We start from the raw sequence: 23,580 nt of genomic DNA on the forward strand, positions 1-23,580 counted from the left end.
CAGCTCTGCCATGTCTCTACAACCCCATCCCTCTGTCACTTACAAAAGATGAAAGAAAGTTCTTTTCTAGCTCAACTGTTAGTTTTAAAATTATATGTAGGAGTCTTTAGCCTAGGAATGAGCCTTAGTGGTAGTTTAGTTTAACCACAATGCTTGTACTTCATCAAACTTAAGCTGAAACATCTCCAATGATACCCACTTAGACTGTGTGTTAAGAGTACCTGGTTCTATTCCTGCCACTCCACATAGCAGTGTAACCCTGAATACCATGCTGAAAAGCCTATGCCTTGTGGGGTTTTTTTTTGGGGGGGTTGTTTTGTTTGTTTGGTTTTTATTGTTTGTGGTTTTTTACAATTTTACTATGCAGAGTGCACACATACTATGGCCAGTACAAGAAAATAAAGTTGAAATATGTTTGAAGGCTCTGAGGATAAAAGCATTTTTCTCCAAATCCAGTGGCTTGGGTTCAATTACTTAAACTACATGATAGAAGAAGGCAGTCAATTCATGCAGATTAAACTCTATGTTCACACACATGCTGCAGTACACACAGGCACACATACACAAATGTAAAATGAATTATGTAATTTTTTGGAGGGGGTTTCAAGACAGGGTTTCTCTGTGGCTTTGGAGACTGTCCTGGAACTAGCTCTTGTAGACCAGGCTGGTCTTGAACTCACAGAGATCCGCCTGCCTCTGCCTCCCCAGTGCTGGGATTAAAGATGTGTGCCACCAACACCCGACTGAATTATGTATTTTTTAAAAAAGATGAAGATCCATGCATATCATTTGCCCACTGCACACTCAGTAGATGGTTGTTCTGTTAACTACTGAGGAGATGTCGTGACTGGTGTTCCATGTACAAATGGTCACCTGGGAGGAACAAAGATTTCACTTTCCTGATGTCTTGCTGTTAGATACTGAATTCTGCCATCAGGTCTACTCTAATATGTTGTAGATATGTGTGATTAATTTTTAGTTTTCACTTTTATTTTTTGAGAAGATAATTGTTGTGGGCTCTACTTGTTTCTTATCAAATATGTTAAATCCTGTGATTTTCCATTTTACAGTGAATGATAATGATGACAATGATACCTGTAATCTTACCTTGTGTTGTGTTGTCAAATGTAAACAGAATATATCTAGGAACTTATGGCATGTAAGTGGTATCAAGTATGGTGTCTGTTTTGTCCCCTTATTGCTGTGACTGTAATAAAGGATTATTGAGACTGAGTACCAGAGCCTGGCATAATGGTTTTGATGTCATCCCAGCACTCGGGAGTGAAAGACAGGACCTTGATGTGCATCTGAGGCCAGGCTGGCTCAGTTACAGAGTCAGACCTGCTCTGTGTTGTTTTGCTTTTACAGAAGAAATGTGCCAGATTTTGGATGAGGGAGTTGACTCAGGGGTACACTGTGAGGGATTACTGGGCAATAAGGAGTTTATTTGGAATCAGATTTCTAAAATAAATAAGCAGAGAGACAGAGTGGGCACAGCATGGTGGGTGTTCAGGCCCCAACACCAGAGAAGACTGAATGGAGGGATGTCTGGAGAGCATCAGCTGCCCTATGGTAGAAGACCTAGGCTCTTCTTACACTTTTTATTAAGGGGGTGAGGGTAGGTTCACAGCAGGATACTGCAGCCAGGTTCTCTGATTCTAGACAGGAGGCAGGGCAGACATGCGACACAGGCTTAGTGTGGCACCTGCAAAGCAGCCACTGGGAACTCATTTTGAGTAGAGCTCCATTGTGTGTCTATCTGTGACAATAGAAAGGTAGTTCAGAGCAGCATGTCAATTGGAGATTCTAGCATTACATGCTGGCAGAGTTTGCATCAGCCACTCCCGAACATCACCATGCTTTGTTTTAAGAATTAGAATACCCTGGTTAGAGAGATGGCTTATCAGTTCATAGCACTGACTGCTTGCTTTCCAGTGGTCCTAAGTTCAATATCCCAGCACCCACATGGTATCTAATTGGCTCTCTCACACAGAAGTACATGCAGAAAAAAAAATCAATGCAAGTAAAATAAAAATAAATAAATTACTTTTAAAAAATTAGAATATTTGGATTATAAAATCACAGATGCCTCAGACTGAAAGCTGGGATACCACCATGGGACTGATCCAGACCCCAGGAACATGGGTTTCAGTGAGGAAACCTGGGAAATCTACAGGACCTCCTGTAGTAGTTCAGTACTTATCCCTAGCATAGGTGTAGACTTTGGGAGCCCATTCCACATAGAGGGATACTCCCTGAGCCAAGACACACGGGGGGGGGGCGGCTAGGCCCTATCCCAAAGGACACAATAGACTTTGATAACACCCTATGGAAGGCCTCACCATCCTGGAAGAGCAGAAAGGATGTATGATTTGTAGGGTTTTAGTTGGGGGGGAGGGGAGGGGAGGCAGGGAGGGAGAGGGAACTGGGATTGACATGTAAAACAATCTTGTTTCTAATTCAAATAAGAAATCACAGATGTTTTTACTTTTAGCAAATTATAAGTTCATTCATGAGAAAAATTGTCTAGCTTCATAGTTCTCTTGTTCTTTTTATTTACTATTTCTTCCATAACTGTGTTTCATGGGAAAGCCTTTCCTCTAATTGAAACAAATGACAATGTGTTTTGTGCACAGTTAGAATCACACACATTTGTGGCACTGATCAATGACAGTGTGGCCAGTGCTGTGCACTCTTGGTCACCTTCATTTTTTTCACTACTGTTAGAGGCTGATGGCAGACCTAAAGCTAAAGTCAAGATTTCGCATAGAGATGGGATGGAATTTTGTCTGCAAAAAATGTTCACGAAGAGCTAGGTGGCACTCCAAGCATTTTATGGTTTTAATTTCCAAGAAGGCCTTAGGATGGAACAGAGGAGGCATTGTTTCAAATTTGTAAAAGGCAAAGCTATGGTGGCTCATTCCTCTAACACATGTACGCAATAGTTGCTATAAGCTACAAGATCATACAGTAATTATACACCCTTCGCATCACAAGAAAACTTAGAATTACGGATTTCTCTGGTAGATGAAACCAGTACAAAGCTGTGCCTGGCATTATAATCTCGTGAACAGACTGGCTGTGTCTTGCTGTAGATTCTTGCTGTAGCTTATTCCTTTCTGTAACAAATTTAGGATTTATTTCCCACAGATCAGCATCATCTGATTATTTACTGGGAACTAATTTCTCCCATGCATTTGGAGTTTTATGGATTACATTCCCTAACTATGTGTAAAACCTGTTCTCCATTAACAGGTCCTAGTTTATTGATTACTTTCCTTAGCGATGAGTGACACCTGTTTCCCACTGTCGGGCCCTTGTTCCCCTCTCCATTGTAATTGCAGAGATCTGCCTTCCTGCAATTACCTTTATTGGTAGGCATTTGGTCAGTGTTTAGGGCCCAGGCAAAAGACATACCCAGATATCCAAGGACATAGAATTACTACACATCCAAACTTGTTGATTCATAGCTGCCAAGATAGATAGAAAACATAAGCATGCCCTTGGCTTTACCTCACTGGCAGACAGAGAAGCAATAACCTAAACTAACCCTGTACTAGAAGATTCTCAAACTTCTTGTTGTATTAACTGAAGATTTTAGCTCAGATATTTACTGCTCCCTCCTGTTTCTCCTGAGAAGATAAAGACAAAGGTAATCAGCCCATTTGCTCATCCTCTGGGAAAAAGTAAAGTTTCCTGAAGGCCTGTGCCACCACTGACGCTAGAGCACTAGAAGGCAACAGGTCTTGTTTCTTATGCAAATTAAACTTAGACCCTCTCTTTGACCTACAGCCCTAAGTAATGGATGCTAAAAGTTTCTCCTAGCAATTTTAGTTCATTGTTTTATGTGTAAATCTTACCTGCCTTGCTGACCCTGAGAAAGTCAAGCCTCATATTGTATCATAAAAAGAATTAGTGTCACAAACACATATATATACCTGTACCCCCAAGAACTGGGAGAAGACAACAATTGGAGAGACAAAGAAGTGGATAGAAAGCAGAAACAGAGAAACAGAACAGCAGGAGAGAAAGAGAACAGAAGAAGAATAAAAAACATGCAGAGGAGCAATTGTGTGTGAGCCAATTCCTGTTTCCCTCAGATTTTAGTTCCCTCTCTTATTTGTAGTTCCTCTTTCATTTCGTTTCTTTTTTTTTCTTTTCTAACCCTGAGTGAAAATTTTAGAAGCTGGACTTATAAAGTTTTTGATAGATAGTTTGAGGGAGAAGTACTGCCAGGAGTTGAAGACCATCCTGAACACTAACTAGTGAGTTTCAAACCAGTCTGGGATGTCCACTAAAACCCTGCCTCACAAACAACACCAGACAAAAATTATAAAGAATTTTACAGAGTTATTAACTATTGAGGAGAATGAGGACATTGTAACATTGACTGACAGCCATGTGTCCACAGCAAGAACAACAGTTCAGGCTCTTGACCTCCTCAAGATGTAAAGTACAGGTAGGGGTATATCAGGGATGGAGCACTAGCCCAGCATACTCAAGGTCCTGGGTTCAATCCCTGAAATGCAACAATCAAACTAAAACAACAGCAAAAGCCCACAGTCTCACCACTGGGTAGGCTGAGGGAGTTAGAGCTCAGATATAAGTCAGGTGGAGGTGACTGTGAGAGCCTGTCTCCAAAGACTAAGAATACAAAGAGCAAAGACAAGTATGTTCAAGAAAACTCAAACTACAGTGTCATGTCTGACGTCACCCCTTATGTGATACGTTAGCAGCTAGCAGAATATAAGGAACAAATGAGATAGGAGTATAGGAGTCGGGGTGAGACTGAAAATGGTGACGGCTTATTGCTTCCCTTACACAACTTCCTCTTTAAGAAAGATTCTCATGTATCTCAGGCTGTTGGCATCTAAGTCCCCTGTTGCTGAAGATGGGCTTTGAGAGCCTGATCCTCCTGCTGCCAGCATCAAGTCATGGGATCCTGTGGTGGTTTGAATAAGAATGGCCTCCATAGGCTCTATCCTTGAATACTTGGTTCCCAATTAGTGGGACACTTTGTGAAAGATGTGGAGGTATGGCATTATTGGAGTATATGTAATATGAGTGTGAGCTTTGAGATTTCAATACACTCTGGCCATTCCCAGTTTTGCTATTTCTCTACCTCAGGCTGGTGTCTCAAGGGTGACCTCTTACCTCCTGCACCAGCACCATGCCTCCCTCTCTGCTGCCATGCTCCCCACTGTGGTGCTCATGACCTCTAACTCTTTAAAACTGTAAGCCCCTAATCAAACACTATCCTTTTTAAGTAATTTTTATTTAAATTAGAAACAAGCTTGTTTTACATGTCAATCCCAGTTCACTCTCCCTCCCATCCTTCCCTGCCCCCACACCAAGCCCTTATTCCATCCCCTTTCTGCTCCTCAGAGAGGATGAGGCCTTCCATGGAGGAATCTACAAAGTCTGTCATATCATTTGGAGCTGTGCCTAGACCCTCCCCTGGGTGTCTAAGCTGAGAGAGTATCCCTCTATGTGGAGTGGGCTCCCAAAGTCCATTCGTGTACTAGGGATAAATACTGATCCACTACCAGAGGACCCATAGATTAACCAGATCTCTAAACTGACACCCACATTCAGGGGGTCTGAAACAGTCCTATGCTGTTTTCCCAGATATCAGTCTGGGGTCCATGAGCTCCCCCTTGTTCAGGTCAGCTGTTTCTGTGGGTTTCTCCAGCCTGGTCTTGACCCCTTTGCTCATCACTCCTCCCTCTCTGCAACTGGATTCCAGAGTTCAGCTCAGTGTTTAGCTGTGGGTGTCTGCCTCTGCTTCCATCAGCTACTGGATGAAGGCTCTAGGATGACCTATAAGGTCATCATCAATCTCATTATTAGAGAAGGGCATTAAAGGTAGCCTCTCCACTATTGGTTAGATTGTTAGTTGGGGTCAACCTTGTACATCTCTGGACATTTCCCTGGTGCCAGATTTCTCTTTAAACCTATAATGACTCCCTCTGTTATAGTGTCTCTTTTCTTGCTCTTCTATATTCTTCCCCTGACTCGATCTCCTGGCTCTCTCATGTCCTCTTCTCCCCTTCTCTATCTCCTAACTCCCTTTCCCCTTCCCCCAGTCTCCCAATTAGCTCAGGAAATCTTGTCCCCTTCCCCTTCTCTAGGGGACCATGTACAAACACTGTCCTTATCAGGTGCCTCAGTCATGGTGTTTTATCATAGCAATAGAAGAATAACTAAGACAGACTACATGTATGCACCACCACACCCCTGTTAATACAGAGCTGATGATCCACCTAGGACTCCACTATGCTAGACACAGACAGTGCCAACTCACCCTCATTCCCAGGCCTACACATTTTCAACTACTAATTCAGGGGATTCTCAGGCAATATCAGAGGTCTTCAAAAGAAATTCTAACTCACTTGGGGACTCCTGAGACATCCTGGTAAGGGATTCCTAGAAGGGATTCAATGAGTGTATCACATCAGCACTTTGAAGAAGAAACCATATGTAGGACAGCATTGGGCAGCTGGAGAGCCCTCTGCACTTGCTAGTCTCACTGCTGTGAGTGTGGGGAAGTGCTTCTGCATGACTCTGCAGAGGAATCCTTCCCATCCTGTCCCTGCTGGGTGGGAAATTTTGATTGTGTGGCAGCTTCCCTGACTGCAGCTTCCTTCCTGTTCTCATCCTGTAAGTGCCCAAATCCATCTCCAGAGGAACACTGCAGGTTTCTGTCCCTCACCTTGCATTTCCTTTACTTTGGGTCACACCTGCCACCTAAAGCAAAACAAAGGCTGGGGCTCAAGTGCAAGAGGAACCCATGGGGAAGGCTTCTTTCCATTAGGAACATTTAACAGAGGGTCAAGATCTTTTAGAGTGATTGTGACATGAGCCTGAACAAGTGAACTGACAAATTACTGGAACACTGAAAAATGTCCCAAGCTCCTGGAAGGCAGAACTGACTCAAGGAGACTGGCTCCCTCTGGCGGTAGAATACCAGATACCAATGGGGTGGCATCCCATTGCCTGATAGTTTCTGAGTTTCTCTTTCTCAGTTCCACCCCTCAGAGTCTTAACTTTCATTTCTCGCCTGGCTCACCAGAGATCAGACTTAGCGACTAAATTCTCAGGACACTTACTGTGGCCTCCATTTGCTCCTCTACACAGAGTCAGGATCTCTTGGTTGTCATCTTGAGGTGAGAGCAATTTTGGAGGGCAGAGTTTGGAGGAATTTAAAAGAAAATACTGTCTTTGCTCTGGTGAGTTTACTTTGAAATAAAATGGAGTGGGGAAAGGGGGACTACTGGCTTGCTGCTGGGTGCTCTGGGGATGAGGAGCCAAATGGAGGTGTGGAATTCAGGAAGACAGGTTTCAAGATCCAAAGAGGTCCAGGTATTTCTCTAGATGGGGTTCACTCACTTCTTTCCTGTTTAATTTTGGGATGCACCAAGAATCCCCTACTGTCCATACCTGATTCCACCCCTTCCCTGCCCTCACTGAAGGAGTAAAGCCAGAAGGGTATTTGAAAACAGAGTTTAAGCTCGCTCTGTGTAATATTGTGTAATAGTGTATTTGCCCATGATACTATGGGTTTTTTCCCTTTGCTTCTGTCTCTGTGTTCCCTTTGCTTCTGTCTCTCAATCTTTCTGCAGCCTCCTATACATTTATTTCTTCTATGAAAAAGTCTCAAGTCTGTAGAGAATTGCTAATGTTATTGTAAAGTTATCACATTTACCTGCCCTTCCCTTGGTCCACGTCAGCCATGGCTAAATTCAGCCCAGAATACCAATTCCAGCTACAAGGATAGCTGATATTGGAAGGTCCTAAATCCAAGTCCTGCCTGGGGTCTTAATAAGACCATGACTTAAAAAAACAAAATACCCAGAGGCTATAGTTTATTGGGCAGTTCTTGGGGTGGGCACTGGGGAGCACATTCAAATGTGTATCAGACTCCAACCCAAACCCAAAGAAAGTAAGACAAAATTGGAAGAAGAGTGAAAAGAGAGAGAGAGAAATTATGAACACTGGGGGAGCCCACCTTTTAGAAAGAACAGTTTTTATATTCCTTTGGTACATGATACTCTTACATACCCAGGCTAAAGTCATGTAACTGCCCTTTGTCACTTCCCCAGAAACAGTGTTACTGGTGGACATTGCAGCCCCAGCACTTTTCTATCTTTCAAGGATCAGCAAAGCTCCTCATGGCTTTAATGCTGGAAAGACTGAAAGATGTCTGCTCTTAGGAAGATCTTTAGAGCCGTGAAAGGAAGGACAGGGAGCAGAGAATCCCAGCTTCACCCAAGCTAGTATAGACATCAGAGGACACAGGACAAGCCTCCTATGTCTAGGATGACTTTCAGGATTATCAGGACCCCATCCATTGCTCTCTCCTGCTCTTAATCTCCTGCTCTTAATCAGTAGTGGACACCTCCCTTCTGAACTTCGGCATCAACTCAGTTCTCCACTGCCTTGCATTATGGGATATTATATTGCACATATTAGAGTTTTCTAGTTTTTAAATTTGCCAAATGCCTAAGGAGAAAACATTAAGTTGTTTCTGATAACATTACTTGGTAAAGAAAGCTTGAGAGAATTTCTTTGCCCACCTATTTGGAAAAGGCACCTTTCTCCTATGACATCAGTGTTAGGGTTTTTGTGGCAATCAGAGTGACTGGAATGCTACAGAGGTCACACCATGCAAGAGACCTCAGGCAAGAGATTTATCGGGTTGGGGTGCTAATCGCTACCTCAGACATAGAAAAGGAAACAGTAACCAATGAAGGAGAGTCCTTTGTAAAGGGAATGTGATTTGTGGCAAGGAAAGAAATGTATCACTGGTGATGAGTCTCTGAAGGCTGGCTGGGGAGCAGCTCTGGAAAATGAGTGCTTCCTGATTTACTAACAACCAAAACTTTGATGTTTCCTCATTCTTAAAGAAACAGTTTTACTACAAGCACAGAAGAAACAAGATCTGTCTATAACCTCATTGTTTGGATTGAACAAACCTAGCTATTGTTCCTTAGTGTATCTATTTTAAAAGATTCATTTTGTTATAGATTTATATGTGCATGTCTGCCTGTGTGTATAAGATTATATAGGGAAGGCTGTGGTGGTCAGATGAAGCTGGAGTTACAGACAATTGTGATCTGCCCTACAAGGGTACTGAGAACAGTATTCAGGATCTCTGGAAGAGCAGTACTCCATCTTAACCTCAGAGCCTTTTCTCCCCTGCCAGTATAGCATTTTAGTATGTGTATTTTTAATCTTTCCCTCTCCATGTTCACTCCTCTCCTTTTTTTTTAACCTCTCACCCATGCATTTCTCTCCTTTTAAAAACTGGCCTATTTTAAATAGTCTTAATCACAAGCAATTTCTGACTCACATAGAGACCTTTATATATTGCTTATTACTCAATATAAATACATACCAAAATTAAGTGAATCCATTGGCAAATAGAATGGGCAATAATTAACCTATAGGTATTTGTTTGTCTTGGAAATAGGAAGCACTTCCTACAGGAATGCTGACTTGTCACCAACACTCTGCACTAGAGTGGAACTGTTCCCTGTCATAAATGATTCTGAAAGAATCTCTGTCCTCAGGCTCAAGAACCAGCAGATCCCACAGAGGCCATGTACAACCTAAGCTGTTACAACCCAACTTCCTTCATCCTTGTTGGGATACCTGGCTTGGGAAAGTTCCACTGGATCAAGATTCCCTATTGTGTCATCTATGTTGTGGCTATTGTAAGCAACCGCATCCTCCTCTACCTGACTGAAGAGGAGCATAGCATCCATGAGGCCATGTTTATATTCCTGTCCATGCTGGCCAGCACAGACCTCATCTTGTCCACTGCCACAGTACACAAACTGCTTAGTAATGTCTAGTGTTGTACCTCAAGGGTAAGCAGAGAGCCACATAGTGATCAAATGTCATGGCCAAATGGATAGACAAATCTATTATATAAAATAGCCAGTTTGTACATGTCAAAGATTCTTATTATTGAAAATTGAACCATACATAAATTAAAGTTACTAGTAAAAAGCCATACACCCCTCTAAAATGCAATACTGCAATGACTTAAATTTCAAGTCTTGCCAAGAATGCGGTAATGGGAAATGCAACAGAAGTGGGAAGTATGCCACAGCTAGAGGAAGAGGAAGAATGTAGAAGAATGCTGTCATCAGAGCATGACATTTCCATAGCACTCATTAACTCTTTCTTCTGTTCTCATTTGTTTTCATGCACTCTTGAACTGTTACCACCACTGCTTACCTAAACCAGACCTGAGCCTGTCAACATTCAGTCATAGAGGTAGGAGGAATTTCCAAGGTCCAATCCATCCTGAGGATTTATAGGTAGGAATGGTTGCTTGCTTGGGGTGTGAGACATTTTCTTCCATGGTGTAGCTCCTGGTGAGGCCCCTGTAACAAGCTCTAATAACCTTAACCTGTGAAAATGGAAGGAGACTAGTTGGGAAGAGGAAAGAATCAATAGGAAGCAAGCAGGAATAAAAAGGAAAATAGGAATGGTGCATACAATCAAAATACATTATGTATATGTGTGGTAAATGTCATGATGTAATCTACAATTGTATATAATTAATATATTCTATAACAAAGGAATCCAACTTTCAGGCAAATTCACAAGTTAAATAAAAGATATATCTACAAGAAGACTTGTACATGTATGTCCATAACACATCTTTATTTGATAACATCTAAAATGCCAAGACACTATCTAATAGACCCACAAATAAGCTCATTGAATACAGTCATACAAAGGAATGCTAATCAACAATAAAATGGGACAATTCACCAATACAGATCACATTATGTAATATACGAATGAAGAACAAAAGTGCTAAGCCAGTTGAGAGAAGCCTTACAAAATGCAGTTTATAATATAAGACTCTCCTTTTTTCTTAAAATATTCATACAATACATTCTAATTATGGTTTCAACTCCAGTAACTCCTTTCAGTTCCTCTTCATCTACCCTCCATCCACCTCCTTTGTGTCTCTTCTTAGAAAACATACATCTAAGGATAATAATAAAATAAAATCAGCTGAATGAAACCAATTAGAATAAGACAAAGAAAACAGAGGGAAAAGGAACAAAAAAGAGGAAGAAACACATATAGACACAGAAACATACATATTCACACCCACAGGAATCCCATAAAGACCAAAACTGGAAAGTATAATATGTACCCAAAGGACCTGCAAAATTGAAAAACATGCCACGACACAGCATTATGAGACAAAGAACTTCAAAAGGTGCTCTTGAGTTCATTTTTCTGTTGGTATCTACTGCTGGATATGCAGCCTACCCTTAAGAGTAGTTTGTTTCAACAGTGAGACTTCCTTGAAGAAAGCTACTTTTTTATTTTAATATAAGTGGATATCAATTGAAGATCCCTCTAGGTGGTAGATGGAGTTGTGTGTCCACTTTTTCTCATTTCTAAGACCCCATCTGATGAAGACCTGTGCTGGCCTGCACATGCTGCCACAGTGTCTATGAGTTCATATGAACATCAGTCCTGCTGTTTAGAAGGCCTTGTGTGTTTGGTGTCTTTTATCCCCTCTGGCCCTTACACTCTTTCTACTACCTCTTCTACAAGGTTCTGAGCCATGTGGTGAGGGATTTGAGGGAGACATTACATTTAGGGTTGGGTATTCCAAGGTCTCTGACTCTCTGCCTATTGTCTGACTATGGATCTCTGCATCACCTGCTGCAGGAGGAAGCTTCTCTGATGATGATATATGAGAATAACACACTGGTTCTCAACCTTCCTAATGCTGCCACCCTTTAATAGAGTTCCTCATGTTCTGATGACCCAAAAAACATACAATTATTTTCATTGCTACTTGACCAACTATAATGTTGCTAGTGTTGCAAATCATAATGTAAATATCAGTGTTCCCTAATAGTCTTTGGTGACCATTGTGAAAGGGTCATTGGACACTCAAAGGGATTGTGGCCCACAGGTTTAGAACCACTGGTATAGCATAATGTCTTTAAGAGCCATTTTATTGCTACATTCCTTTAGTAAAAACAGTAGTATTTGGTGTTTCCCTGGGTCCCTGAACTATCTAGTATCAGGTTCTTGGTCACCCAAGCAATGCCAGTTTTGGGTTCCATCTCAATGAACAGGCCTTAAAGAAAATCAGATATTGGTTGGTTACTCCCACAATCTTTTTGTGACCATTGTAGTACTGTGTCTTGCAGGAGGGACACCACTGTAGATTAAAGGCTTTGTAACTGGATTGGTGTTTACCTTTGTCCTTTGGTAGCATGCAAAGTAAATTCTAGCACCAAGAACACTATCATATAGGGGTGAAGGCTTTATGTTGGCACCAGAGAAACTTTTCCATGTTCCATTGAAAGGGAAAAATTAATAAAAGTCTAAAACCCGGACTCCAAAGCCCAAATAGAAAAACTCTTAAGCTTCTCTGAGTTCCCAAAAGGCAGCCCAACAGAGAAGGTTAAACAAAGGTCCACATGACTCAAGGCCTTCATACCCTTGAGTGGTGTCAACATTCCTCTGGTCCAAAGAGGATCAGATAGTTATCACTTGTAAAAGTCCCCATCCCAGGAGATAATTAACAAACTCATTTCCTCTGCAGCATCCTGCTTAATTGCACCTTGTCTGAAGCATACAACAATTGCCTTGTCCTGTATAACCATGGAAGTTCTGTAATCTTGAGACTTCCAGCCCTACAATTTTCCCTTATAAAAACACCCCTCAGTCGAAAGTTAGTACTCCATTTGTTCCCGAACGAATGGGGTCCTTGCTGCAGTTCGTATCCTCCAGTCAATAAAGAAACCTTTGTCCTTGCATTTGGTACTGCAGTAAAACAGTAGTACTTGGTGTTTCCCTAGGTCCCTGAAATATCTAGTGTCAGGTTCTAGATCACCTAAGAATGCCAGTTATGGGTTCCATCTCAATGAACAGGCCTTACAGCAAATCAAGATCCAACTGCCTCTGCCTCCCAAGTGCTGGGATTAAAGGCATGCACCACCACTGCCCGGCCGATTTCATTCCTTCTATAGGTTGAGTAGCATTCCATTGTTTAATTGTACCACACTTTCTTTATCCATTCATCCATCAAGGAATATCTAAGTTGATTCCAATTTCTGACTATGTGAATAGGGCAGCAATGAACATGGTTGGCAAAAAGTTTCTATGGTACTTTAAAATATCCATTGTGTATATGACCAAAAGTCATACAGCAGATCTTCAGACAGAACAATTGTATATGACCAAAAGTCATATAGCAAGATCTTCAGAAAAAACAATTTGCATCTTCCTGAGGAAGCTCAACATTGATGTCCGTAATGGCTGTAAAAGTATGCACTCCCAGCAGACAGGATATGTGATAGATAGGGTTTTAGTTGGGGTAAGGGGTTGGTAGGGGAGGAGGGGAGGGTGAAGGGAACTGGAATTGTCATGAAAAACAATCTTGTTTTTAATTCAAATTTTAAAAAATCTGCAAAAAAGAAAGTATGCACTCCCACCAATGATGAATTAGTGTTCCCCTTACTCTACATCCTCATCACCATAAACTGTCATCTGTTTTATTGACTTTAGCCATTCTGATGGGTATAAGATGTAATCCCAAAGTTTTTGTTAGCATTTCTCTGTTGGTAAAGAATGGTGAACATTTCTATGAATGTTTCTCAGCCATTTGAGTTTCCTCAATTGAGAATTCTTTTTATATCTGTATTCCATTTCTAGTTGTAGTATTTGAGTTTTGATATTTAGTGAGTACTTTATATGTTTTGTATAGTAGCCCTTTATCATATGTGTAGTTAGTAAACATCTCCCATTCTGTAGGCTGCCACTCTGTCCAGATGACTGTGTTATAGGACTCTTTCCATTGTAAGATCTAAATGTTCAAAACATTGGTTGCATTTCTGACACTAATCTTCCCAATAATAACTAAAACTATGTAGCAAAGGTAGACATGAGAGGGGTCAAATTTGTAAAGATACTAGAGAAAAACCAAAGAAGTTAAATTAGAAAACAAATTAAGGTGATCATACAGTGTAACCCTTGGTTCCATTCCAAAGATATAGAGTTGGCTCAACATACACAAATCAATAGCTGTACCCTAGTTCATAAATAAATGGAGATTAGGAATTCTGTGAGTATCCATTGATACAGAAAAGGCCTTTGACAAACTTTAACTCACCTTTTTAACAACAACAAAAATGCTTTGAAGAACCTAGGAATAGTAGAATCATACCTTAATATGATAAAGACAATAGATATTACAGCAAACACTGTGTATAGTAGCCTAAATTTGAAAGTACTTCCTCTAAAATATTAGGAAGTAGTTTCCTAGCCATTGAATATCCCTTAGAGGCATCAGTCAGAAGAAGTCTTTACTAGGATGACTATTAGGGAGTCCCTAAGGCCCCCAGCAGAGTCACAAGGTATCCTAGTGCACATCGGTCTGTGTCATGATGGCAGGAAAGAGTAGAGATATTATACATACTCTAAAATTTTAAGCCTGAAATTAGGACCATCATGTAAGTTTTATTGCTTTTATTTAGCTTACAAATTAAAACCTCACATAAATTATCAGTTTCATAAGTGGTAGCATCTTCATTATTCAACATTCTGTCTTTATAATATATTTTATATTTTATGTGGAGAGATGTTTTGCCGGCATGTGCAAGTAAGATCCTTGATCAAACTCATAACAGCAATGTGAAGTCCTCATCTTGTGTTTCAGTGATATTGAATTTCTGAGGGCCTACTGCAATTGGGTTGTTGGGTGCTGGTACAGACTGATTGTATTTCTATGCTGCTGTCTAGAAAACTGGGTTTGGGAAGATTGTAATTCTAGGTGCTGGTATATTGTAGGAAGCCGTTTTCCTGCATTATAATGGTGCCTAAAGACACCAAGATGTAAATTACTTCACAGGCACTGGGTAATTTCCATTCCTTTGATCTCTGCCTATCCCGTGGCTCATTTTGGCCTGAGGAGCTAAAGCCATTCATAGGGTAACACGTCCCAGGCGGCTGGTCAGCCTTTATATAGGGATGGTTTTCTTGGTTTAGGGTCTCCACTCTGGTAAGATGCATTAAAGCTTGTCTGCAGAAGGATCCGAGTGTCCCGTGTATGATTTCTTGCTGGCGAGAAATACAGAGCGCGCGCGCGGGACATATGAAATCAAACAATTTCACCCCCACCCCTTTTCTCACAGACCAGCCAAAAATAACAGCAATCTGCAAACGGCGGCATCAAACAATCACCTCCACCCCTTAAGCAGTGACAATCTCTCCGCCAAGGGCAGGAGTTAATCTGGATAACAATAGCGGCTCTCAATTCCCGGGGAGAGGGTGGAGTTTTGAAGGTCTGAAGGGGCTCTTCGGGTGAGTCTTTCTGGGATCCACAGAGGATTTTCTTCATCCTGTGAGAAAACACAATATCGCTCCCCTGGATCTTATGAGAATAGGATCCGGGCCTCTCCAAAGATCAGTTAAGATATCTTTCCATTTTATCATTTCCTTTTGGCCTTTTAGGTTTTGAGGTGAGACGCTTGGCCTCGGTATGGCCCCCAGCGTTAATGTTTATGAGGCTTTAAAGCCCCAGGCATTCCAGGCCTTTAAGAAGTGTTGAATAGCAGGCATGGCTTTTTCCCCTATCAAAGACTGGGAAAGCCATCTGTAATTTTCTCCACTCCTCTGATGGTAAAAAGGAGTCGGTACCAAATAGTGGGTGTGTTGATGAAAGTACACCCGCTGAATTAACAGGCGATAGCCTCATAGGGCAGAGGCTAGGTTTTGAGTCTTTATTTCTCTTAAATTTACCGGGGTGTGACCGGCCATTCCCCATTCTCTCTCCCTCCTTCTCTGTCTCTCCCTCATCCAGCTGAGCTGTTCCTTTCACTCCCTTGTCAGTAGACATTCCAGGAGGTCCTTTTTTCTTATTTATTGTTGTTTTTCTTAACAAATTATTTACTCCCTTATCACTAGACATCCCGGGAGGTCCTTTTTTCTTATATTTTATTGTTAGGCGCGCCCCATCTCTCACCATATTCGGTTTCTGATATGTAATTCTGGACTTCTTTAAGATTGCTACAACAGTGAGAAAAGTCAAAATAGCTCCTAGTAAAAGCATAGAAGCCTCTATATTAACCTCCCACAATAGCAACATTCCTAAGCCAAAGTCCAGAAAAAAAAAACATACCTCTCCGAATTTACCATCCTGCAGTTCTGAATCCGCCTTGTAGCCAAGGGGTCTCCGCGGTGCTGGAGATGTTCATATGTTCCCGGGTTTCGGCACCATATGTCCCGCGCGCTCTGTATTTCTCGCCAGCAAGAAATCATACACGGGACACTCGGATCCTTCTGCAGACAAGCTTTAATGCATCTTACCAGAGTGGAGACCAGAGCAGAGACCCTAAAACCAAGAAAACCATCCCTTATAAAGGCTGACCAGCCGCCTGGGACGTGTTACCCTATGAATGGCTTCAGCTCCTCAGGCAAAAATGAGCCACGGGATAGGCAGAGATCAAAGGAATGGAAATTACCCAGTGCCTGTGAAGTAATTTACATCTTGGTGTCTTTAGGCACCATTATAATGCAGGAAAACGGCTTCCTACAGTATATGGTCTTATCTTTGTTGGGTGGGTGTTTTGTCCCCTGGTTCCTGTTATTCTCTCTTGACCTTAGGAGTGTGGTTGGCTCTGGGTTGCCTGATAGGGAGTTCATTTTAGTCTATGCCAAGGAGGGCCACTGGGGAGTCCCAGGTAGACCATGTGTCTAGATACTGGGAGTTGGCAGGTAGCAATGGGGACCGACTAGAGCCAGGGGTTGGGGACAGCTGGGAGGGTCTACTGGAGGGAGGAAAGCTGGGTTTGCTACAAGGATCTTCTAAGTCCCCAGGGAAAGAGGGCAGAGAGGGAAGGCAAGTTATATGTATGTGGTCTGCTACTAGTTGGGGATGAGACTGGGGAACAGGAAATGGAGAACAGGAAGAAGACTGGAGACTGTTTACCTGATTCCCAGTCAACTTGGCCAGCTGGTTCCCACATAGAGAGTGACTTTGAGTATTGACAGCTGACAGAAGAAGATAGGGTGAAGAAGGCTGGGACTTGGAGGATATGGGAAGTCCCTGGGGAATGAAGGCAGAGAGGCCAGCAGATGGTTAAGACTAAGGAATGGAAAGTGGGAGACAAGAAGGAGAGTGAGGATGGCCAAACTCATTCCCAGCCCAGCATGACCAGTGGTTTTCCAGGACAAAGGTGCTTAGGCTGTTGTTGACCAAGGAAAAGGTAAGGGGTAGGTGTCAGGTTCCAAGGAATTCCTTTTCCCAACATCTGGCATATAGACAAAAGCCTGCAGTCCCTCGGGGACTTGAAAATAGTTCCTACTTGCTGAAATATTGGAGGCCATGACAATTACATCATCTGGCAACTAGTATTCACATGTCAGCCCACCAAATGAGTGATTCTCTGATGGAGGTTAATCCTCTCCAGGCAGGGCCTGCAGGACCACGGACCACCGACTCTGGCAACTGTTGCTCACATTTAATAAACCAGCTTGATGAATCATTAAAAATGAATGTAAAGTGCTACACCTATCAAGGGGTGGGACCAGCTCTCCTTCACACAGAGCTCCATGGCCTAGGGTTCAGTCCATAGAAGTGGGAAGTCCAAATTAAAACAGCAACAACAAAAGTTTATGATTCCAGCACTGGGGAGGCTGGGGGAGGAGGAGCTCAGAGGTCAGACTGAGGTTCACTATGAGACCATATATGGAAAGAAGAAGAGAAGAAGAAATAGGAGGAAAAGCAAGTATGTTAAATAAAATTCAAATTGTGGTGACATATTGGTTAAGTGTCACACCTTATGTCACTGTTTAGTAGATCTGAAAAATGTAAGAAATAGATGAGTAGGTGTTGCTTTATTGAAAGAGCGATGTCATTGGGAGCAGGTTTGATTTCAATAGCTGTGGCCATTACCAACACTCTCACCCTCTGTTTCATGTTTGTATCTCAAGTTCTGACCTCTCACCTCCTGATTCAACACTGTTTTAGTCGGGGTTCTCTAGAGCAGTGGTTCTCCAAGGGTGAGCTCTTGGCCCCCAGACTGATCACTGGGAAACTAGCATGGAACTGATCCAGACCCCATGAATGTGGGTGTCAGTGAGGAGGCCTCCGAAATCTATGAGACCTCTTGTAGTAAATCAGTACTTATTCCTAGCATAGAAATGGATTTTGGGAGCCCATTTCACACAGAGGGATACTCCCTCAGCCTAGATACACAAGGGAGGGCCTAGGCCCTATCCCAAAGTATATGACAGACTCTGAAGACCCCCCCCATGGAATACCTCACTCTCCCTGGGGAGCAGAAATCATATTGGATAGGTAGGGTGTTAGTGGGTTAGTGGGGGGGTAGGGGAGGAGGGAGGGAGAGGGAATGGGGATTGACATGTAAAACAATCTTGTTTCTAATTTAATTTTTTTTTAAAAAAGAGCAGTGGTTCTCAACCTTCCTCATGCTATGACCCTTTAATGCAATTATTCATGTTGTGCTGACTCCCAACCATAAAATTATTTTCATTGCTACTTCATACTGTAATTTTGATACTATTGTAAATCATAATGTAAATATTTTGGAGTTAGAGGTTTGCCAATGGGACCATGAACCTTGGGTTGATAACCACTAATCTAAAGGAATAAAACATATAGATTTAATCTATATGAGGGAAGGAGTTATTAGGATTGCTTACAATGGCAACTAACCCAACAATGGCTGTCTAAGAACTGAAGGTCCAAAAATTTAGTAGTTGTTTAGTCCATAGGCTGATGTCTCAACTGGTCTTCAGAATATGTCAGAATCCCAAGGAGAGAGGTCCTAATGGCAGTGATGGAATGGACTTGGCCCTGAAATGATAAAAATCATGCAAAGAGTAGGCAAGGTTCCTTAATCCATGCTCCTTATACTGGCTGCCAGAGAGAGCTGTGGTACAGATCAAAGATAGATCTTTCAACTTGGAAAGATCTAAACTAAAGGTGTGTCTTCCTACCTCAAAGACCTGACTTAGAAGTGGGACTTACCCACTTTAAATGATTTAATTCAGGAAAAAGCTCTCAGAGGTGACTAGTCATTTGAGTTTTAGTTAATTCCAGATGTACTCAAGTTGACAACGAATAGCCATCATAAGCACTGTGCTTCACTGCCTGGTACCAAGCTCCCTATTGTGGTGGCCATAACCTCTAACCCTTTGAAACTGAAAGCCCCAAATCTAACCCTGTTCTTATAAGGTGCCTCAGTCGTGATGTTTATCACAGTGGATGGTTAGAATGAAAAATGGCTCAATTGCCTCTTGGGCAGTAGCATTATTAGGAAGTGTGACCCTGTCTGAGTAGATTGGGCCCTATTGGAGTATGTGTGTCAGTGGGGGTGGGCTTCGGGGTTTCAGTAGCTCAAGCCATCCCCAGTGGCTTACTTTCTTCCTGCAGCCTACCTATACAGAAGTAGAGGGAGGTCTCAGCTATCTCTCCAATATGTTTGCCAGAAATCTGCCATGTTTCCCACCATGATACTAATGAACAAACCCTGAGAAATATAAGACAGGCCTAATTAAATCTAATAAGTGTTTTCTTTTATAAGACTTGCTGTGATCATGGTATCTTCTCACAGCACTAGAAATCCTAACAACACACAGCAATAGAAAACTAAGGCAGAGAACATGTCTGTGCCACCACATCTAATTTGTACAGCACTGAGGATGCACCCCAGGGCTCCATGATTTCCGAGCAAGCAGTGTATCAAATGAATCTCATCTCATTTCAAGCCCTTCGGATTTTCAACTTTGAATTCAGGGCAGTATTAGAGACCTTTCATAGAAATCCTAAATCACATGGGGACATCCAAAGGTATTCTGGTATGGGACTCATAGAAGGGATGCAATACATGGATCATATGAGCACTGGCAAGAGGACATGGGCTATTTAACAACAGAAGATACAATCTGTAGGACAGCACTGGGCAGCTGGAGAGCTCTCTGCACTTGCTAGTTTCACTGCTGTGAGTGTGAGGAAGTGTTTCTACATGGCTATGAATAGGAAACCTTCCCATCCTGTCCCTGCTGGGTGAGAAATTTTGATTGTGTGTCAGCTGCCCTGAATGCAGCTTCCTTCCTGTCCTCATCCTGTAAGAGTCCAAGTTCAACTCCAGAGGAACACTCCAGTTCTCTGTCCCTCACCTCGTATTTCCATCCCTTTGAGCCACACTTGCAAACCAAAGCAAGACCTAGCTAGTAGGTCAGGTGCAAGAGGAGCTCGTGGAGAAGTCTCTTGTTCCATCAGGGGCAGCTTTCCTGAGGGTCAGTATCTTTAAGGGTGATTGTGAAATGAGCTTGAACAACTGACCTGACAAGCTCCTGTAGGAAAGAAAACTGCCCCAAGCTCCTCTGCAAGGCAGAGCTGACTCAAGTCTACTGACTTCTTCTGAAGGTAGAAGCCCAGATACTGATGGCACCCCATTGGCTGATTCTTTAGTTTCTCTTTCTCAGTTCACCCCTCAAAGTCTTAACTTTCACTTCTCTCCTGGCTCACCAGAGCTCAGACTTAGTGAGGCAATTATCAAGACACTTGATGTAGCCTCCAGTCTCTCCTCTGCACACAGTCGGGATCTCTTGGTTGGCCTCTGAGCGTGTAAGAGACATTTTGGAGAGCAGAGTTTGGAGGAATTTAAAAGAAAACACTCTTCCTTCTGGTGAGTTAAAATTGAAACTGAGAAGGGGCGGGTAAAGAGGGACGGCTGGCTTCCTGCTGGGTGTTCTAGGGTTGAGGAGACAAATAGAGGCCTGGCCTTGAGGAAGACAGGTTTCAAGATTCACAGAGGTCCAGGTCTCTCTCCAGATGGAGTTCACTCTCTAATTTCTAATGTTTACTTTTGAGGTTCTCCAAGAATCCCCTGGTGCAAGATAGACACTGCGGTTCCCCCGACTGAAGGACTAAAGCCAGAATGCTGTTTAAAAACACAGTTTAAGACTCTCTGTGTGGCTGGGCATTGGTGGGGCATGCCTTTAATCCCAGCACTCAGGAGGCAGAGGCAGGCAGATCTCTGTGAGTTCGAGGCCATCCTGGTCTCCAGCGCGAGTGCCAGGATAGGCTCCAAAGCTACACAGAGAAACCCTGTCAAAAAAAAAAAACAAAAAACAAACAAACAAACAAACAAAAAAGACTCTCCGTGTGATGGTGGTTTTCCCATGATTCTATGCTTTCTCTCCCTTCACTTCTGAGTCTGTGATTAGAAATCCCAAACATTCTGCAGCCTCTTATGTTTATTGTACTTTGCTCAGCCTCAAGTCTGTAGGGAATTTTTATTGTTGCTTAAAAGTCATTACATTTGCCTGCCTATTCCTCAGTTCATTTGTGCCATGCCTAAATGAAAACCAGCTCAGACTAGTAACTCCTGCTACAAGAAAGCTGATGCAGGAAGATCCAAAGTCCAAGACCTAACTGGGGACTCAAGAAGACCACATCTTAGAAAAAAAAAAAAAAAAACAAAGGGTGTTGCTTATTAAGATGCAGTTAGTGGGGTAGGTGTGGCACTTTCAAGTTTGCACTAGGTCCAGGATTCAATACCAAGTAAAGAGACAGAGAAAGAGTTGGTAGGGAAATAAAGAAAAAGCTTGTGGTAACACTGGGAGAGCACACGTCCTAAAAAATGACAGCTTTTCTATTTCTTTGGAACCTTAAATATCCCAGGCTATCCTCATGTAACTGTCCTGTGTCAACCTTGTCAGAAACTTGGTTACAGGTGGACAGTGCAATCCCAGGACTTTTGTATCTTTCAAGGATCAGCAAAACTCCCAATGGATTTAATGCTGTAAAGACTGAAAGATGTCTGCTCTTAGGAAGATCTTGAGAATCATGAAAAGAAGGACAGGGAGCAGGGAATCCCAGCTTCACCCAAGCTAATGGAGATACCAGAGGACACAGGACAGGTCTCCTCTGTCCAGGTTGACATTCAGGATTGTCATGAGCCCGTCCTCTTTCCCTTTGCTCTCTCCTGCTCGTAGTTGTGGACACCACTTGTCTGAACTTAGGCATTGAATCTCTTTATGTCCATATGTCAGGAGAGGTTACAATACTCACATTACAGTTGTCCAGCATCTAGAAAGTACATAATAAGTTGTTCCAGATAACACTATTTAGTAAATGAGCCCTGAGACAAATTCTTTGTCCAGCCTATTTGGAAAAAGTTCCATTTCTCTTTTGGCATCAATACACTTAAGTTTCATTAACCTTAAAGAAACAGTTTCTCCTGCAACTTGATATGCCAGGGCTGGTTGATACTCATGGGAGTCCTAAAGTCTATTGCAATGTGGAGTCAGGTCTAGATTGATAACAGGTAGTTTACTGAGTAAAAGTACTCAAGCAAATCCACTCAGCCAGACAGCAGGGAGGAAGAGAAGGGGCCCACGTGTGCACCTCCAAACTATTTAACCTTTTCCACATAACTCTGACCACGCCCAGTTGGTCAGAGTTTGACCAGCCCCTTTGACCAGCCCCAAGCAGGCCAGGTTAGTGTTACCTGTGGCCAGCCAGCCTCAAGCTGTGTGATCAGCATTACCTCTAGACAGAATTTCCCCCTACAGAGACCTGCCCTTTTCAGAAGAGAACTGAAGATGGAGTTAATAGGGGTGAGAGGGGAGGTAGGACAGGAAGGAAAAAAAAGAAGGGAAACAAGGGTCAGGATGTAAAAACAAAAGAAATGAATGAATTCTCAATAAAATACTGGCAAATAAAATCCGAGAACACATCAGAGAAATCATCCACCATGATCAAGTAGGCTTCATCCCAGGGATGCAAAGATGGCTCAATGTACAAAAATCCATCAATGTAATCCACCATATAAACAGACTGAGGAAAAAAAATGATCATCTCACTAGATGCTGAAAAAGCCTTTGATAAAATCCAACACCTCTTCAAGGTCTTGGACAAATCAGGGATTACGGGAACATACCTCAACATAATAAAAACCAATATACAGCAAGCCGACAGCCAACATCAAATTAAATGGAGAGAAACTTAATGCAATTCCTCTAAAATCAGGGACAAGACAAGGCTGTCCACTCTCTCCATAACTCTTCAATATTGTCCTTGAAGATCGAGCTAGAACAATAAGACAACAAAAGGAGATCAAGGGAATACAAATCAAAAAGGAAGAAGTCAAACTCTCACTATTTGCAGATGATATGATAGTTTACATAAGTGACCCAAAAAACTCTACCAGCGAACTCCTACAGCTGATAAACACCTTCAGCAAAGTGGCAGGATACAAGATTAACACAAAAAAATCTATAGCCTTATTATATACTGATGACACATTGGTGGAGAAAGAAATCAGAGAAACATCACCTTTACAATTGCCACAAACAACATAAAATATCTTGAGGTAACACTAACCAAAAATGTGAAACCATAAGAATTTTGTACCATAAGAATTTTGAGTCTCTAAAGAAAGAAATAAGAAGATACCAGAAAATGAAAAGATCTCCCATGCTCTTGGATAGGCAGGATCAACATAGTAAAAATGACAATCTTGCCAAAAGCAATCTACAGATTCAATGCAA

The 23,580-nt window shown here is 42.2% G+C and overlaps 1 protein-coding gene across 6 annotated transcripts in view; it reads left to right on the top strand.

The window, feature by feature from the left end:
• Nucleotides 1-7,035: 7,035 nt before the first annotated feature.
• LOC100772719 (tripartite motif-containing protein 30A) overlaps nt 7,036-23,580 on the top strand; it is a 28,384-nt gene continuing 11,839 nt past the window's right edge. For 2 of the 6 annotated variants that reach the window (XM_027407924.2, XM_035442311.1), the window contains exon 1: nt 7,036-7,166. The gene's annotated coding sequence lies outside the window, so the exon portion shown is untranslated. Of the gene's footprint in view, nt 7,230-10,254; nt 10,329-20,574; nt 20,712-23,580 lie in introns of those variants that run through there. The other 4 variants (XM_035442307.1, XM_035442309.1, XM_027407923.2 and 1 more) reach the window with 4 other exon arrangements.

Source organism: Cricetulus griseus, chromosome 3 (genome assembly GCF_003668045.3).
Source record: "Cricetulus griseus strain 17A/GY chromosome 3, alternate assembly CriGri-PICRH-1.0, whole genome shotgun sequence".
Lineage (NCBI taxonomy): Eukaryota > Metazoa > Chordata > Mammalia > Rodentia > Cricetidae > Cricetulus > Cricetulus griseus.